A 20,508-nucleotide genomic window follows, 5' to 3' on the forward strand; every position below is an offset into this window, starting at 1 on the left:
AAAAAGACATCAGCAAAGCTTTGTGACTAATATCCACTCTTTTTCCAGCTTCTATTTCATGCAGTGTGGAAGCTGAAGTCGTTCTTCAGCAGCTGTAATGACGCTGGGGCTTGACGAAGGTCCTAGGATACTTGACTGTAAAACTGAGTGGAGAATATACAATGACTCTATCTGATGCTTGATAAAATAGTCAATGAAGTCAGTTGGTAAGATGTCCCAATAGTAACAAGACAATACAGCACAGAAAGCAGAAGTGCCTTAGTGCTGTGGACGTAGAGTAAACTTAATGGAAATAAATAATGAATGCTGCAAAGGAAAATAAACGCATGCTTCTACCACAGCCATTCAATGCCCACAGCTGACTTTAGTTTATTAAAGAGCAGCACCCTAAATGCTGCAATACTTCTGGGGAAATGGATTAAACTTAATAGAGTTTTTCTTTCAAATACCAGTACAAGGCCAAGTTGATCTTTTTTCTTTGTTTGAAATCTGTAGTTGTCTATGGGTACATCTTTCCATAAGCATTTTGTGAGAAATACATGACTAGATTGATAATGTAATATGTGCTATATAAGTAAAAGTTGCCAGAATCATAGAGGCACAGGACTGAAGGGAACTTCTTGGGGTCATCTAGTCCAGTATGGGAATATTTTCCCTATATCATTCCTGATGGATTTTCTATTCTTAATGCTATGAATGACTATCCTTTTCTTAGAAACTGCCAAAGACAGTGACTCTGGGACTTCCCCAGGCAATGTGTGACAGTAGTTCATTATCTCTGTCATTGAAAGCTGATTTATTTTTTAATCAAACCCCCCTTCCTCTATCCTGTGTCTTTTGTCCAAGCAACCCTCTTTTCTTGTCCCTGACCCCTGTGGACATGAAGACCAAGGTATTTCCTTCTTCATTCCAGCAGATTTTTGTGTTATTGAAAGTGTTACCATGTTCCCCTTTTTTACCTCCTTTCCTCTATTCTAAACAAGCCTGATTCAAATGATCATGAAAGGTCTTGAGGAAGAAATCTTATATTTCAATCTAAGCCTAATATTAGTAGATACATCAAGTAGATTTGAGAGGCCAACTTCATTAGATTTTGAAATGAAATTGGGATTCACTATTCCTTCCAGCTGTGGCTGACTGATCACTCTCCACATAAATTCAGTCTGTTGCTATGGCCTTCTGTGGGATTTTTTCTGCAGTGATGATAAAATTTTGTAAACTAAAGAAACAAAGACATGCTTAAGATACCACAAGAGAAAACAAGAAGTTTGTTGAGAGACGGTGTTTTCTATGTGGTCTTTCAAATGTGAAGAATCAACAGTGAGAAGATACATCTGTGAGGTCGGGTTATTAATTGAGTAAGGAGGATCAAGGTAAAAATATTTTAACTGTGTCATGGGTTTGTATGGCACTTTTTTTTTTCTGATAGCAGGGGAGGGGGCCGCAGGGGTGGCTCCTGTGAGAAGCTGCTAGAAGCTTCCCTGGCTCCAAGCTGGACCCACCTCTGGCCCAGGCTGAGCCCATCAATGATGGTGGTAACACCTGTGGGAGAACAGATTTAAGAAGGGGAACCTGCAGTGAGTAGGGGATTGGAATGTGAGAGGAACAGCTCTGCAGATGCTGAGGTCAGTGAGGAAGGAGGTGGATGCCCCTGCAGCCCGTGGGGGTGCGGGTGGCCGTGAGTCTGTGGGAAAGCCCACGCTGGAGCAGTCTGTACCTGAAGGACTGCAGCCCGTGGAAGGGACCCATGCTGGAGCAGTTCGTGAGGAACTGCAGCCTGTGGGAAGGACTCACGTTGGAGAAGTTCATGGAGGACTGTCTCCCGTGGGAGGGACCCCATGGTGGAGCAGGGGCCGAGCGCGGAGTCCTCCTCCCCCTGAGGAGGGAGCGGCAGAGACAAGGGGTGAGGAACCGACCCCAGCCCCCGTCCCCGTCCCCTGTTCCCCTGCGCCGCCAGGATGAGGAGGTGGAGAGAACTGGGAATGGAGTTGAGGTGGGAAGGAGGAAGGGGTAGGGGGAAGGTGTTCTCAGGTTAGGTTTTACTTCCCATTATCCTTCTTTTGATTCGATTTGTAGTAAATTAAATTGATTTTGTTTCTCCCCAAATAGAGCCTGTCTCTGGCCCGTGACCATTAAGTGGGGAGTGATCCCTCCCAGTCCTTGTCTCGACCCGCCAGCCTGTCTTTATATTTTCTCCTCATCCCACCTTGTCCCGGGGTGGGCGGCTGTGTGGTGCTTTGTTACCGACTGGGCTGAAACCATGACAAACTGGCACAGCTGAAGGTGGACGTTTGAGAAACAAGAGGCTTTTGCAACTCAGCCAGCAAATATTAAGTAAAACTAGTCTCTTGAAAGTTTGTCTTTGCATAGAGATATACTGGTCTTCTAAATATCCTGGATGGGAGAGTCTTTTAGCAGTTTGCGTGTAGTCTCAGTTTATGTTCTAAATTATATGCACAATTTAAAGAAGGCACGATAGCTAGTATACATGCAGCCTCTTCTGAAGAGGGTACTGAATTTTAAAGGAGAAAAAAAAGAATTATAATGAAGTTTAAAAATGGCTTTTGTTTTTATGTGGCTTTCTTGCATTTTCCATCACTGTGAAAATAATACAGTAAATAACTCTGTCATTTTCATTGTCTTTTGAATAGGTCCCTTTAAGACAAAGAACATGTACTAGCTTGCAGTATTTGCTGTAGTCCTAATACTCAGAATGGAAGATAACATCATAGCAAGTTTCATTAACACAGGTAACAAATGCCCTGGATTTTTACATCATGTATGTAGTCAAATGAGTAATTTTGCTGATGATAGAGCATTGTTCTAAGAAAATGCTGATGGGATTTGCTTGAAAAGGCATTTACGCCATTCATGAGAAGGCAATTACCTAGCAGTCTGAGAAAGAGCTGTTGTTTAAGGGCTTCAGCAGTACACTAGGACCTGAAGATCTGAGTTTTGTAATCCACTGGCATCATATTGAGCTGTCTTGCTATATTACTCCTTTATCTGCCTCAGTCTTTGCTTCTGGTTAAGTGGACACCTTGTACATGTAAAGCACATGGAGACCTGCAAGTGAAAGGAACTAGGTGTTACCAGGAAAATATCAATACTAATTAACCGTGCTTTTTTACATAGTATGGTATGACCCATACATACCTCTATGAACAGGTAAAATCAGTGTCTTGGGTAGGTGTTCAATATATTGCATGGTCTTTTGAGAGAAATCTTATCCTCCATTTCTTTAACACTCTGTCAATACTTACCTGCTACTAGAGCAATGTCAGAAAGAAACTGTGAGTTTTGCTAGATACGCACTAATGATATCAAGTCTTAAGTGTGTTTTGGAAGAGTTCTGAATCACTTTGCTAAGTCATTGCTACTCTGTCTTTCCAAAAGCTGATTTAAAGTAACGACTTAAAAAACTCATTACTTGATGCAGAATGTTATCAACTGCAGTCCCCTTGCCTAGAGTCACAGTAGTAACCTGTATAAGGGGTTTTCATGTCTATGGTAGTCTTTTTTGTCTTGTATCTGCCATACCTTTTTCTCAGTGTTTCTCTGTCCAAGGTGGAGTTTGTAGTGCTGTAGTGTGCTGTTCACAAAAATTAATAATCCATGGGTTAGCACCCCTCTGTGGAACTGTGAGACAGGCCAAAGGCAACAGTAATTTGAAATACCTTCTTAGTTTCTCTCATTAGCCCCTCTCTCTTACTAGTCCTGCTGATCTGAGGTTACCACCAGGCTTGTTTTTCTTAATGAAAACTGCAAATCTCGAGTAGTTGCATGAATGTATACTTACATGACACTACAAGCATTTGCATTGCTGGGAAATGTACAAATTATTAAAAAATGTGTGATAAAACTTCAAGAGTGGTCAACATTCTGAATATAGCACTATTCCCAGCTCACACCCCCACTGTCTGGTGCTTTCCTTGGTTGTAAGTCTGTCCTTGAATGTCGAGCAAGCAGTGAGCACTAGGGAGTGGTAGTAGCTGTAGTTCACTGTACTTATATCATTAAAGAATACATCAGCTGTGACTATTTAGCAGCTGTAAGAAAATACAATCACATTTGCATTTCTGGAATTCCTACAGTTTTAAAGAAATGTGGTAAGAGAATTTCTGTCTTCTGTCCTACACCCTTGCTGATGCAAAGGGACTGGGGTGCAGAGGTATGCATGTTGTGCTGAATTAATAATAAGGTGCTAAACTGGGATTGCATTTTCTTAATTTTTAACACCTCTAGAAGTTGTTATTAAATATTCTTCATTGCTTTTGAAAAATCTAAATGTGTTTCTCTTGTCCAGCATTCCTCTACTTGCTCTCATCTGAAACTGTGTTTGGCTGTATACATATCAGTCATATATACAAGTATATTGTATTTACTCCTGAATAGAAGAAATTCTAAAACTGATGCCCCTAAGCGAGCTGCTGTTGAATGCATGAAGCTGTTCTTTATGCTTGAAATTGATGCTTCACTCATTAGTTGATGCAGAGCACTGGGAAACCTTGCATATGTATCATGCCATTAGAAAAAAAAACAAACCACACTCAATTCCTTGCTCTGCTTAGTTTGGTCCTACAAAGGCCATAATAAATCCTTGTTACTGTGCCGAATGAGTTATTTCCTTTAGACATTAAAATAGATCTGGATGATCCAAAAAGGATCTTACTTATAAAAGATCTGGACTTATAAAAAATTCATCTCATATACACAGGACTCTGGAAGATAATTGTCAGGGTCTTAGAAATACCATGTGAATTCTGAAAGGCTCCTATGCATTACTTCTAGCCCAGGACTAGTCCAGTGAATTCCCAAAGTCTAACCACCTGTAATTTATTCAGACATTTTTATTGTAAGGTATTGGCTAATCAAGCCATATCTAACTAAAAGGGGATATTGCTACTTACAGATTGTTTTGGTGAATGTAAATTATTGGATGAATCTTCCAATTACTGTGGTTGAGCTCTGTAATGATAGGCTTTGTGGTGCAGCTGGTTTTCTGAGCCCAAAACTGTTATCTTTCTAAAGGGGTACTTCAGATTCTTACATCATGAAGTCTGGTTAGAAGTTTTGCAAAATTTTCTGTCTCTATACAAGCCTTCAGGGTTTAGGGTGGAAAACTAGCAATACACAAAACCCCAGTGTTCTTTGAGTGTCGTGGAAAAGAATCTTATTCTTTCAGTATGCTTCAATAGAAGTGGGTGCTTGAGTTAGTGACCTGTGGAGTTATCAGTCAGTGGAGTTTCCAGAGTATGAGACAAAGCACTCAAGTGCCATATCGGTGTCAGTGTCTATATGGAAGGCAAAACTGTTTCAGGCATGTGTATTAACTGAATAAAGTTGACTGTGTGAATATCCTGTTCAGCCATTTGAAGTTGGACAGAAATTTATATTTATTCGTGTCCTCTTATAAGTAGAAAAATCGTTTTTATGTGGTGAAGTGTATTGCTGTATCTGTGTCTGAAAAGAGAAGCAAGGTGTGGAGGAGCATTTAATTACTTGCACTACTAAGTGTTTAAATTGTATAGCAATGTCCATTGTCACAGTTTGCTCAGGCATTTTGCTCTGGCATGCAGACTAATAAAGTTGCTCATGCTTCCTCCTAAATTTAAAAGGAAATTATTTTTTTGGTGAGCTGATGAAGAATTAAGAGGCTTTCCATATTTGTTTTTTCTTTCTATGCCAAATTTGCGATCTTCTGTTTATGATTACTTTAGTCTGACAGTCTTGTTACAGTTTGGCAGGAAACTTTTCTCAAACTGGACTAAAAGAGGTCTTCTGACAGCACGAATATAGGTAAGATTTAGAGTAGAGGAGCCAGCCAACAGGCAAGGCCCCTTTTTCTTATATGGCTAGGTAGTTTCCTGAATGAGAAGGAAAAGAAAAATCCCCGCTGTGGGGTGATACAGCAGCAAAGGGAGTATTTAATCACTGGGTGCTGCTTACATTTCCTGGTACACTGCCAGCGCTAACCTCACGGTGGTGAGTACCCACCCTCCATAATGCCCTGCACGTCACACCCAGGTTTCAGGTTTTCACAGCGGTTGGGTTTAACTCATTTAGCTGCAGGTCCAGGGTCCGTGTTTAGTCAAAGCTCTTATATTCTCACTTTACTGAGTTTTCTATAAAGAGCCGTTTCTTTCCACACTGGCTAGACCTTCATCCTATGTCCCTTTCAAGGGCTGTGGAGTCCTTTAAAAAAAGGATGTACATGTATTTATGCAGGGCTTGTTTTCTCTAATTTAAACAACTGAATATCTGATGTCTCCTAGAGTACAGCTGCTCATTTCTGTTTCAGTCAACCAGGCAGAATAGAATCTTGTAAGCTGAAAGTTGGTACATTAGCAAATGTTTTGGGAGTTGTTTAATACTATTCATGATGTTGATTTTTACTAATATGTTGATCTTAAACATTTCTTTCCTGTTCTGCAGTGATTGTTTCAGGATGGACTGGATTAAACTGAGGCAACTGAATGATGTAAGCCTTATTTCTGAGATAGGTGCATGCTGAACTAGCTGTGGATTTTTATAGTACAAGTATAAAACAATATTTCAAATCCTGTAAATTTTCTAAGCAGTTGTGTGTATCTTTGCTTTTCAATTGCATATTTTTCCTTCCTGTCACCTCTGTTGTGATTTCCATGAAGTCCCTCCTATTGCAGAACAGTCTATTCAATGGCTTAAGGGTAAGATTCAGCTGTGGAGAGGTAGTCATCACAGTACCGTATGCTACACGGGAACTGTTAGGAGGATATAGGTGAAGCAACTATACAGAGGCAGTAGCATCGCTGTAAAACACTACAGAAGTGGTATCAGTACTAACCACTCTGAATGCTCTGGAGTAAACCACAGTGGGGAAATGGCAAGAGGAGACATGAGATAGTGCTCACCATCAGCAACTGCTGACATACAGAACCAAAGTATTGTGAAACCTTGACCATTTTTTTCTTGAAACTTTGAAGAGACTCTTTGTTCATTTTCAGTGACAGACACCTCATGCATATCTATACCTTGGGTTTTGGAAAAGTGCAAAGCTTTCCTTTGAGCAGTCTTACCCAACCTTAATAACTGCCTGTTTTCTCTGGCCGTGAATTAGACTGTCAGTCTCGTGTACTCTTTGCAATACTTCATTTCGGAACTTCAGTTTAGCATTTTTATAAACATCTGCATCACTTCTTAATAAATTACTCATCGTACCTTAAAGCAAAATGGTAATGCCTGTAATAGTACTTCAGTGTAGTAACTGAATGAATAATACATGTTTGTTTCATGGTAAGTACAAGGGAATGCTGCTTCCTTTCACTTTCAGTGTATCGGATGTGCAATTATTGTATAATTAAGTTCAGCTTACATGACAGGTGAATGACACTTCCACATTGCTGTTCCAAGTTGACTACTCAAGCACACTAAATATGTTGTACCACAAAATTTCAAGCAGAAGCAATGCTAGCAGCTACTTCAGTGCATTTCATGAGCCAAAATGGCTTCTGTCTCAGTTTCTGCTAGCATGGGTAAGACAAGATACACTTTTGATGACATGTATGAACTAAGAGACCCAGTAAGCCAGTGAAGTTCCTTAATTAGAGTAATCACAACAATGAATGAGTGTGGAGCACTGGAGTTGTAATGGTTAGAATGAGTGAAGTTTAATCTCTTCCATGTTATAATTTCTGTCTTTTCTTTCTTTGTTTAAATGTGACTACACCCATTTGTCAACTGACAAGAAGTCCCATACGACATCTGCAATTCTAAATGACTGAGCCCTATGAATCATTCCACAAGAGATGTGTAGGAAGTCAATCTCGAGGGAAGGAAAATATTCCTCTAATCAAATTGATATAGCCTATCCCTCACTGCAGCTCTAAAAAGAGTATTGAGGAAAGTTATTTTTGTTTGAAATGATGGAACTTGTAATTTTAAAAAAAATTACATAGTCCTTGTAATTGCATGGGCATTCATAAAGCTGTAATAGTTAACTCTTAAACTGCTCTTAATTTGGGAGGTTGTTTTTCATGTGAAAAGCCAATTAACATTTACTATATGGAAGGGTGTTGTAGAACCCTTATAGTCAAGGAATAGCAGATTTTAACTGTGCTAGGCGTTTCCACTTATGAGTGTTTCACATGCAGATTCAGACAACTTGCTGGAAAGATGGGTACTATTTCTGTTACTACAAAGCTATGAATGAACTATGCAGAACTGCAGTAAAATCACTGTTTTTCACAATGTTAAAATAAACACCATTCCCCAAGTCTGCAGAAGGGGCAAACCAGACAATGCTGTTTCAAAGTACTTTTGTTCAGTCTGTGCTCAATGTGTGTGGCTTTATTTTACTCTGTCTTTTCCAGGGGTTTTCCGTGGGGCTTGTCTGGGCAGCATGGAACTCAAATAAGAGTTTTGCCCTTCATTTCAGCCCATAATGAAGAGCTCCTTCTGAGGATGGAAAGAAACACGAAATGGTGAAATGTTTTGTTTAGATGTGAACTCTGGTCCACATCTGTTAAATTTAAAATGTGAAGGAATTTGTTTTTACCAAGTGCCCAAAATTTTCTAGTCAGAAACTGTAAAGTGAGCCAAGGTAACTCCCCCACCTTCAAATCAGAAAACAGGGTAAATGTGTAATCAAATGTTTCAGTCTAATCAAGTAGAGTGAAAGAGGTTCAGAGGATTCTTTAAGAAATCAGTAAGAAGAATTCCTCGCCAATTCTATTCACAATGTCTGGAGGTAAACCATATACATAATTTTTTGAAGGCTTAAGGATCTAGTTATGTTTCTCTCCCATTCTGAAATATGCAGCTGATGTTGTGATACAAAAAAAGGCTGATTGTGCTGGGATGAAAATGTTTTATTACTACTGTATTCACTGATTGAAAGTAAGAGGTGTGAAGAATCAAAATAAACAGTAACTATTTTTAAAATGGGTCAGAGTTCCTATTTCTCAACATGCTGGGTTTAAGAAATATCAGACATAAAATGACAACTGAAGATTGACTAATATAAAAATTTTAGGTATTAGATTTTATCAGTATTTGCCCAGAAAAGGTCACTACATCTGTCTTATTTTAAAGTTATTAGTACCAGTTTTTAGGAGAAATGTGTTACCAGTGTTTGACTAACATGAAATTTTTGTACAGTGAAATTTCATCCCATTTCTGCTATTCCTGTTGCCAGCATTGTCCCTTTTCTGTGCTCATAATGCCTCCCAAGAGCTGTGGAATCAACACATTCCATTAGTACGCTTCTTGTGCCAGGGTCACCGATACAGATTTTGAGTGATAATGTGAAATAATAGACTTTTTTTCACTGAGGTATTCATGGGCAAGAAATCATTCGTATACTAGGTGGAAGTTTATTCCATGTCTTGAAATTTATTTTCATATATGTATATGTAAATATATATATAACAATTACATTTTAGCTGTTCTCTTTAATTAAAATTATTACCATTACTATCAAATCACTATTAAAGCATGGTAAGATACTCCTGGTACTGACAAGCAGAAAACAAATCCTTCAAGCTTTTACTCTCTGGCTCTTCTATCTATGTTCAGTTTGTTTTCAGAATGTTTATCCATTAAATATTCCCATGAATGAAATAATTGCAGAGCCATGATTTCATGTTAGTTACTTACACAGGTCATGTACAGCTTGAATAAATTAAAAAAAAATCCTTTCATGGGTTTATTACTGTTTATACCACTGAATACGTCCTTTTTTTTGGTATTGTACCGAAGGAAACCCTGAATAGTCGTCTTTGTCCCTAGTGTGGTTAACTACTTGTTCTGCTTTAAAGTGCTGATTGCATTAAATAAATATTTCTTTACAGCCCCTTTGATACAATTTGTATGGCTTAACAAAGCTAACTTTGTTCCTGGAAGTTCTCTGTCTGATGGAGGTAGAATTAGAAATGGAATACTTATGTCATGGCTGTTTGAAAGATCTCGAACTAGTAAAAGAAGTAGCCTGATGTAAGGAGCATCAGTGGTCAATGAGCGAGGGAGATCCAAAAAATGCAGGATTAATCATCATCCAGTTGTACATTTCATCAATTAAAGTTCCTAAATGTACCTGGATACATATGCATTATTCAGAAAAACTCTTCTAAGTACTTTGTTGCCATTAGAATGATTTTGAAGACGGTGGCAAATATTCATCTTGAGTTTCTCCAGAAGCAGGTAAGACATTCATTATATGTTTTCACAGGAAGTCAAAGATGTTCTGTAATACTGCTTTAAATAAGGGCACCCAAAATTCTAATTATGCTTAGATTTCAATTGTTTTCAAGTATTTCCTCAAGTAGAAGACAACATAGTAACCTGTAAGTAAGATGACATAATTCTGGTATATTTTGTTTTGCTGTGAGAAGGCCACAGCATCCCACCTGACCATGGATAAGAAAAGACCTAATTAAACATCACAGCTCCATAATTTTCAAAAGCTCTTGTGGATTGCTAAGTAGTCTCTTCTGAAGGCAATTTGAGAAGGGATGAATCTTTGATGGTAGTTGCATATTTAGTAATAATACCAGTATTGTACTTTTCTGAGAGCATCACTACCGCCTTTTCTGGAAGAAACTTCAGTGTCTTGTTTTCAATATTTGGGTTAGACATTGAAAAGGCTCACAATTTATATATTTGAGTGTCATTTAGCACCTTAACTGATGTACAGATAAGGGAAGTTCTCAGCCATGGTGTTTAAAAAAAAAAAAAAAAAAAACGAAAACAAAAAAACCAAACCCCATATTTCAATTAAAAATGTTGCATTTGACTAATAGTGTTTTCCTCCTTACATACTTTTATAATGTACTATATTCTTTGCAAATAAGTGCACAACTACTCAAACTCAAGAAAATGCTTAGTATCTTAATAAGGAAATAAAGTGCACAGTTGTAAGTCTGTTGTGTGCTAACCTCATGTTAGAAATAAAATAGAAGTAAAATGCAAACAAATGACAGGATTCAAATCCATTTTGGTGTTCTGGAGAATAAGTAGGTAGAGGAAAAAAAAGACTTGGGTGTACTTCCTATAGCTGCCATCTGGTAGCTATATAACACAGTTGTGATGGTCAAGCAGGTGGTGATTAACCATGATTCAAAATGATGTTTCACAGCAGGGAATGAATTAAGGCTGGAATATTCTGCTGGAATTCATGTGCTGGGGAGAGTAAGGTGACACGCAAGTCCTGTGGGCAGGAGGGACTGGGAGCACATAGGAGGTTCTTCTCCTTTGGAAATTGTCAGTGTCGTTCAACTGTCTGATGTTTTTGTAGGGTTGTCCAAAGAATTGTAGGAATAAGGACAAGCTGCCTTATGTTTACTTTTTGGGGGATTTATATAGATGGTTCTAGAACTCTGAATATATTGTTAAACGAAATTATAAAGGAAGTCCTTTATTCTTCAGTGTCAAAGTCATTCACTGAAAAGAAGCAGGCATGCTGGATAGAAGTGCAAGTCCAAGTCCTCTTCAAATTGTTCCGTTTTGGAATCTGCAACAGACCAGGTGCTATTAAGAAAATAAGTGGGAAAAAGGTAATATAGAAAAAATGTAGCTCTGTTAGTCTCATCCCAGTATTTTGTTTGATTTTGGAACAACTGGTAAAAGAAAACAAGATGCAAAGATAAATGTAGAATGGAATACAATTTCACATTCTTAGAAAAGCAGTATTAATGAGCCTGCTCATTATGTTCTTTTTTGCACAAGAGAACTTGCTGACTATCTAACGTGGTTGAAAGTCAGTATAGCATTTGGGATGGGGAATTATGGATATTACTGATATTTTACAGTTGTAAACACACAAGTCAAGAGCCTTTTAGAAGAGGTGAAATGTTAGTACTATCCTGCATGGCAAATTCATTCGGAATTGTATGTAATTTTGGTTGTCTGTGCAAAAGAATGGTTAATACACACTGGAGCAGCAAAGAACAGCAGAATGATCAGAGAAAGGAAAGAATATCATGCAAAAGAGTAAACAAGCTTGGCTTGTTTGATTTAGCAAAACACAGATGGAAGGAGGGATATGATTCTACTTTATATATAAATATGTCAAGGGAAATACTAGGGTGGGAGAAGAGCTATTTAATTCTGTGTTTGCACACAGAAAATTTGTATAAATGTATTTAGGGTTGAAATTATAAAATGCTTTTGAAACATGAGGTCCTCCAGTTCTTAAGGACAAGAGGCAATAGGCATGAACTGAAATACAGAAAATTCCATTTAAACAAAAGGAAAAAAAATTACCACGAAGGTGGGCAAACACCATTCCACTTACTCTCAGAACTGGGTAGTTATGTGTCTATTCACCTAAGTAATTCAAGTGTAGTCAGAAATAGAACACAAACTCTGAGTATTTAAGCCTATTTATCCCACTAATGCTCTCTATTTCTTTTTCAGTAGGCTGCTGTGGTTCAAGACAAGGCAAAACATGTCAAAACATACAGCTCCCATCTATGTCAAAGTGACAACCGATACTGAAACCAGTTGTCATATCTTTAGAGATTGGCCAGAACAGGTAATACCTGCTTTTGCTACTTCATGGAATTTGACTTATAAAAATCCTGTGGTGTTTTTTTGTCGTTTTCTTTTGTTTGTTTGGGTTTTTTTTAATTTAGTAGCATAAAATAAAGGAATAATATTTGCTGAAAGACTGTAACTTTTTCTTTGTTGACTACAACTTTGTACAACAGAACAGATTGTTAAGGACAAAGCTTCTCTGTTTTATGAAAAGGATCAGAGCAGTGAATCCTCTGGTCTTGCTCCGGTATTACTTTTCCAGAGGTAACACTGTAGACATTAAAACAGAGAAAAAGAAATCACTACAGTTCCTTTCTGAAGAAGGACAAGGCCTATTGTACAAACACTGAGGCTGTTGAAAATGCACTAGTTTTGTCGATCCACCTAAATTTCACAAAACTTCCCTTCTAGTATACTAAGAAGAAAATGGTGTTGTTCATACTTTTATGCATAAGGACTGGTGAAAGGAGTGTGTGTGTGTGTGTGCATATATATATATTAGGAAGTAAACCTCATATATAAGAAGTATTTTTATATATATAAAGAAGTAAATGTCTTTTTTTTTTTTTTTTTCTTGCAAGAATATTTTGCCTTCGATTATCTAAGAGAACCATAAACCCTTCCTTGTGCCTTAGTCACGCAGCATGGTCTTTTTTAAGTTCTTGAGGGCTTTCTTAGGTATTCAAACTCTATAAGCTCAGATACCTTCTCCACATCATGCAGCACACTGAGCTTGCGTTTCAGAGAATTTTGCCAACACTTTAGACTCTTGTGAGGACAAGAAGATCGATTGGATTACACATTCGGTTTTGCTCAAGGCAGAAAACAATCCTGGTGCAAAAGGGGATAAATGCGCACAAGAAAGCTGGTGAAGATGCAGTACATAACACTTTCTTTTTATTATTATTATTTTTTTAACCAGCAAAATTTCTCAGGAGGCAGTTCTTTAGTATTTGTGTTAATTTTGGCTGTACGATGTGGCATGGTTACTTTCCCCAGTTGCTGTTGCTACCATAGCTTCTATCCCAAGACTACTTTCTGGACTGTGTATTTTATTTTATTTTTCACCTTCGGTCAGATAAAAATAGATTCCCTCCCATACAAAATGTCACAGACTTACAGCCTCGCTTTCTTCCTACACAACCTTCTCTCTCAGAAGAGTCAGTGCTGCCTTCTGCCCTTGATTGCCAAACTCTTCTTTTGACTGGAGAAGGTCATCTAACTTTTCTAGTACTTCACCCTAGCAAGATACTGTTTTCTTTCCAAGCTCTTGATGTTCATGCCATTCTGTCTCTCATCTGAGATATGAGGACCTTACAAGAAAGGATCAGTCTCACTGGTCCTGCAATCCTTGCTTTGTATTTCCCTGCCACAAAAATAATTTGCCAGTTAATCCCTTACACCTCCTGCCTGATCTGGCTGGTGTAGTGCCTCACAGAATTTCTTCTTCAGCTCCTTCCAGGCATTGCAGCTGATTCAAGGCAGTGAAGACCTACCACTTCTTCCTATTCTTGTCCTCTCTCCCATGCATCCCAATGAAGGAAGATGTTTTGTACTGTTGCATATCATACGCTGAGGCTTGTTTTCCTCCTACCATTGACATCTTCTGTGAGGACTACAACTCTGTGAATATTTGCCCAAATCCTAGTGACTGATCATGTCTTCCTTTAAGTGATCAGCCTCCCAGTAGTACATACTCATAACTCAATTTCTTCTGTCCTTGCTACAAATTAGATTTCATTCTTTCCTATAAAACACTGCTTATTTTAATCCTAATTATCTAAACTAGGCTATGCAGTGCTCCATGGAGTTGAACCACTGACCCTCTATTCCCACTTTCTTTTCCCTGCACATACGTTCAGCAGTAAAGTAATTTTTTAGTTTGTTCAATTGATCATTTTTGGACATAGTTATAAGATCATCATTTGCTTCCCTGTAAGCTTACTACAAGGTAAATGATGTAAAATGTGAAGGCACAGTTAGATTTTCTTTCAGAGAACCAAGACATAAAATTAAATCTTTGTTTTCATGAATGGTCTTGCTGATTTCAGTATAACAGCTTGGAAGAAAACTTCTGCAGGTTCAGATTTAGTTTCCTTGTTGTTCTTTTGTTCTTCTGGAGACAGTTCACATGTGAGGATCTGACTACATTGATGATTTACAAAGAATTTTTTTGTCGTATTATGGCTTTCACCATGCTCACTGAATTGAGAAACCCTGTGTAGCAGCTCTGCTTTTTAATCTCTGATTTCGATAGGGTCTATTTATTGCTCAGTTTACTTCATTCTAGGTCAACAGCTTTAATTAGTGTATTTTTAGCAGGCCATGAAATACAAATGCACACAGACATGGAAATATATTAACTAGTACAATTCAGGCAGTTAGTGGTACACTTTTTTGTTCCTCTATAAGCAGAAACAGTTATGTTCTTGTAAGCATCACTAAGCATTTGTTTTCTTTTCTTGCAGCCACACTACCATTTCTCCACGCCATAATTTTGTTCTTATTCTACTTTTATTTCCTCTGTAAAGACATATTTCTAACTAGTAAAATTTAATGAAAAGCAGTCTTCAAAAGTCATGTGTCTGCTCACAAATTTCTAACTATAATAGAAAGTTAAACTGATCAAAAGTCCTTTTCTAGAATGTGGCATTCATGCCTTTACCATGGACTGGAGCTGAATTAAGGTGTTTCCTATGTTTCTAAAGCAAATGTTAGGGTGGGATGGGGGAATTGTAATGTTGACATGAATGACAGAAAAAGTAAACCAGCTGGATTTGATTTACTAACACATACTGGAGATTTTTTTTGTAACTAGCCTTTGCCACATGAGATATGTTACAAGGCCTTATGTGTAGGCTGGTTTGAAAAAAGTAATTAATTTCAGTTCAACAATAGGGACTGTGGTCCTTGAATAGATGCTGGGTTTGAGAACAAAGGTTTTGTTGTACTAGTGCATCTGTGATTATTTTTCAAGTGGAGGCATTGCCTGCTAGTCCAAGGCTCAGTTAAATCTTCAGTTCCTAAGTTAATACTGTTGCAAGCAGGACAATCTTGAACAAACCTAGGTTTTTAGTACAATACAATTTTTGTAAGGAATCAGTTAGAAGTTACCATCCATAGCTCATGTTTTTCTGATATTCAGAACTTGTTGCACCCATGCTCCAGTATCTGTAGATCCCATCAAGCCATGTGGCAAAGCAGGACTGCGGTTCCCATACTGATGCTCTAGGAGCTGTTGTATAGGTAATGTTTTGTATCAGGCTGGAATCTATTTGACAGGGGCTTAGGAGAAGGTTAAGTGGAGGACAAATTACCATTGTTGGTCTACAGCAGCAGTTAACAATGATCTTTATAGCATCTTTATTGCAAAATAATATACATTCTGGCGGTGCGTTTAATGGCTGCTGCATGACAAGTGATAAAAGTTATGAATGACTACTATCGGGCTTCATTTTTTCCTGCTTTTTAGTTAATATTACAAAGCCTGATGTAATTATCCATTTGGCAGTTCTCCTTGTCAATCATCTGCTGATTCATAAGCCAGTCAAACAGTATATTACACACTGGATCATCTGTGAGGACTTTCTGGCACAGCTCCTGGCATTGAATTCAGTTTTCCAGGGTATCCCAATGGAATCAGAACTATCCAGTTTGTTCCTGGACCAGTCTTGTTTCCTTGCTGTATGTACAGCTGTAGGCTTGTAGGCTGCACCTCTCTTGTTGCCCTATATGACTCATATGCCTTTCCTCTCCAGAAAACAGACAGGTAACTGTGCTTCTTTTGGCATTAGTTTTTCATGTCAGGAAATATAAGTCAGGTACCAATTTTGCAGTTGTTTGGGGGATATCTACAGTTGTGTGAAAACCTGCTATTTCAGCTTGAGGACAGTTAGTGACCTTTGTTCCCTGTGGTTTGGTAGCCTTTACTTATTAGGGGGCCTGCTTCACTGCAGATAGCAGCAGAAAGGTGTAAATTACAACTATGTCAGGGCCAGGAAGAACTTTCTTCATATTTTTACTAGTAAGAAAAGGTGGAAAAATTTGCTGAGCACAAACTACTGGCACGCTGAAGTTCCCTCCTCAGCAACTTTCTCTCCTTGGTGCACTTCCCTGCTGCACCTCTCCTCGTCGTACAGCTTTGCAGGTTTCCACCTCTGACCAGTCTTGGTGTGTGTATTAAGTATGTCCTCCTAGGTTATTCAGCACTGACAAGATAAACAATGCACACTGCTGAGGTCTAGATCTAGGCTAAAACCAGTAATTGTTTTCAGAGATTGTTAGGAGGAAACATCAGTTGTCACATCTTCCTTTTCCAGAAAGGAACTCCAGACAACCCTTAATACTGTAACTGTGTATGGAAATGAAAGGTTGCAGGAAAACATGGAAGGAGTGATCCCAATATTTAACAGTATGAGAAGATGATGAACTACTACAAGGTAAGCTAATTGTGTACCCTGTAACAAATGTTCTCTTCAATATAAACTCTCGCAGATAATTTTAAGATGTGCTGCAGGAAGAATTAGAAGGTAAGGAATGTTCATAGCAATTAGTTGCCAGTCTTTACTAGATGAACCAGTTCTCAGGGGACACATTTTTTTGCAACCTATCCCTTCCCTAGGAAGCCCCTTTACAGCTCCACTCCCACAAGAGCTCTAGGCTTTCTCTCTCTCAAACCAAACCCTAAGCAAAACCAAACCCTAATTAGAGACAAATGGTATCTCTATGTCCAGGCTAAGCCTCAGCACAAGGCCTTCATCCCTGTCCTTAATGAGAAATTTCTCAAAGGAGAACTCCTCTTGGCAGTGTGTGCCTTCCAGTGGCAACCTCAGCAAAAGCCTCTACGCTCAAGCCAAATGAACAAGTTCTCAGAGAAGAGATGTGATTGCAGCTTACCCCTTGCTTTGGCAACCCCTTTTCAGCCCCACTCCAACTGGAGCTTTAGAAAACGCCTCTTGCTCAAACTAAACCCAGTTAGAATTAAGGCTGGGCTTGAGAGAGAGAAAAAGCTTAGAGGTCCACTTGGGATGGGTTACGAAGGGGCTGCCAAGGGGAGGGGTAGGGTGGAGTAAGAGTCCCCTGAAGAACTCTTAACGTAGGGCAGGTCTTTTGTTTTAGGCTCAAGCCCTTGCCTGTTGTTAGGGTTAGGTTTATAATTAGTTCTGGGAGAGAGACATTCTAGACCTTCAGTTGGGAGTAGAGCTGGAAGAGGTAGGCTGCGGACAGATTCCTCCCGTGAGAACTTGTTCTGCTTCTTTTGCGTCCCTTTGCAGCCACGCTTAGCTGAAGCTCTAGGCTTTGTTGCTCTTTTTCACTTAGCAGGAGCTCCTCAAACGTGGCCCCGAGGAAAGGGAAATAAGAGGGGAGTGCTCTAACACCTTGTGTTGGAATTTTTCTAGCAATGAGAGAGCTGTGTGAGGAATGTTTGACTTGCCTTTTTTCCAACTGTTTGTTTCCATGGTTGTCTTGTGAAACAGGAGCTCTTCCAGGGCTTATATTTTAGTTGTTGTAACAACGGTTGTGTTCATACCAGCTGACCTTCACTGGGCTGTACGTCACAGTAAGTTACTTAAAGCCAACGAAACTTTCAGGCTCAGACTAGTGATGGACCACCATCTTCTCAATGTCACAGCCTGTGAAGAAAATCAAGTAGTACATCTAATAATTTTGTTTTATGTTGTGTAGTTATTGTAGAGGCTTTTCATAGAACTGCGTGATTTCTGAGGTAGCACAAGCTGTCATTATAGTTGCCTTTTCTGAAGCGGAATTACCTAAGAGATTCAGTTCTCTGCTCTGATACTTTATTATTCAAAGTACAAATCCTTTTTGTACTTAGTCATTAACCTATATACACATAAGCAGCCACTTACGCGGTGACGCAAATTCTGTTATAATTTGTCACTTCTGTTGGTGTGCTGGAACTTTGCCCTGTTTCCCGCATTTCCCTTTAATTAATATAGATTTTCACTTTAATTCAGTTCATAGCTTTTTATCAAAGCTTTCACACAGAAACCTGAGAGTTTTAATGTTTCCTTTTACCTTTTAACAGATCTAATTTCAGTGCATGTGGAAATGGTAACTAATGAGAATTTTTTGAAGTAATTCGTAGGAGTATATTTTTACAAATTATGAATTAAATGGGAACTTATTTGCTGACCACTTATTAGTCAGGGGTAGGAATTGAGAGATGTTAAACTGTTCCTCATCTTAGGTTCATGTCTAAATATATAACCCCTTTTTGCAAAAGTATTTTTCAAGATTTTTTTCCCAGTTACTTGTTAGTTAATAAAATAATTAAAAATCAGTTTTAGGACATTATCCAGAAGGAGAAATGCTTGGCCAGAAGTTGCACCCAACTTATTCTGAAATCAGAGAAATTCTAAGTATAATTTTCTATGTTTTACTAATTTTTGCTCACCTCAGTTTTCCTTAGCAGTCACTGAAACTGAAGAAAGAAGTGCCAGAATGTCATGCAGAAGGGTGTTCTTGCTTGATTTCCAGACAGAATGCAGACAGAAAATGCTGAAGATTTTGGTAGGATGTCTTTTCTTTCTTTTTCTCTTTTTTTAATCAAAGGTGTGGAAATGGTATAGCTAACTTCCAAAATAGCTTTTTTTTTTTTAATTATTCCTTTTACAAGTCAAAGAGCATCTGAAACCTGAAGTTTATATATCTGTAGAAAAAGGACAGCCCTAAGACAAATCATGCAAACCAGATGACAGGGATCATTTTAGCATAAAAATTAAAGTAGTAGGTGTTAACACTACGCTGTATCTGAAAATAAAACATCACTTGAAAACCAAGGTCATTTCTTAAGAGGATGCTGAAGCTTCCTGTATAAGACTGTCCATTTGTTAATTATTCTGTTTAGCAGTAGCGGAGGTAACAGCATTAACTTTAGATTAACATTACAAAGGTTGACGCTCCATTGATATGAATGAAGAAATTCAGATTCATAGTGAGTCCTCTAGGTATGACAGGACTAATGGGTTGTAGATATCAAGGTTGCAGAATGCTGAAGGGCTAGACGAACTGGCTTAAAATCTCAGGAGTTCTGCTTTTCTGCCACATGCCTATCAGCAAACATTTTGCAGCACATCTGGGCTGTATCACGCTGCTTTCTTCTAAAGCTAGAGAAGTGACAGACAGGGGATTAAGATTTTTTTCCCACTGGAAAATTCTCCATTACTACAGTAGGTCATAATTAAGTCAAAATGGCATTCTTGCTCTCTCTCCAGGAAGAAACTGATATCCTGACTCTCATGTTCACTGCTTGCTCAAGTGAACAGTGTCTATAAGCTGCTCCAAAGTAAGCCCTTACATCTCTGAGCATTGATGAATTTTGGTCTCTGTGGTGTTGGAGTTCTTTGTTTCCTGTGGCCTGAAATTTAGATAAACTCAGTGTACAAACTGTTGGAAGAGTTTGGTGCTGTGAAGTTTTGCAAAATAGTGGCAGTAGTAATGGAACATGTGCTCTTATTTCAGTGCTATAACTGAGATATAAGAATTTGATTCACTGTATGTGAGCAAGAATAGAGCAGTCAATATGATCCTGATGATATCTCTGTATGTGAAATAAGGAAGAAATATGTGTCAAACTTTGCCTTTAGTTGATGTTAAAAAAACCTGGGAAGTATGTGGAAAATAATTAAGAACTACCTGATCTAAGTTCCAGAGGCAAAGGTCTTTTCTTTAGAAGCCTGAGCGCTGTAATCTATAATTCTTTTCCAAATAAAGCTTAAGAAGTGTTGAAATGTACCTTATAGCAGATGACCATTTAAAGATAACACAAAAGAACAAGAACAGACCCAAACATTAGAAATTCAGATTAGAAATAAACTGCACATTTAGCAATGAGGGTTGCCAAGCTCTGGAATGGCTTATCTAGTGTTGTGATAGACTACCAATTACTTTGAATCTTGAAACTAAGTTAGGTCCATCTTTGATTGAAATCCTTGAATTTTTCATGTCTTCCTGCATGTGAAAATCATTGGT

At 38.3% G+C, this 20,508-nt stretch overlaps 1 long non-coding RNA gene across 1 annotated transcript; it reads left to right on the plus strand.

Annotated features, from left to right (window-relative positions):
• Positions 1 to 2,346: 2,346 nt before the first annotated feature.
• LOC138688819 (uncharacterized) lies at positions 2,347 to 19,635 on the plus strand. Its single transcript, XR_011327621.1, has 4 exons — positions 2,347 to 2,750; positions 12,397 to 12,511; positions 16,833 to 16,952; positions 18,937 to 19,635. It is a non-coding gene; the product is annotated as an uncharacterized lncRNA (long non-coding RNA).
• The last annotated feature ends 873 nt before the right edge of the window (positions 19,636 to 20,508 follow it).

Source organism: Haliaeetus albicilla, chromosome 13, assembly GCF_947461875.1.
Source record: "Haliaeetus albicilla chromosome 13, bHalAlb1.1, whole genome shotgun sequence".
Classification (NCBI taxonomy): Eukaryota; Metazoa; Chordata; class Aves; order Accipitriformes; family Accipitridae; genus Haliaeetus; species Haliaeetus albicilla.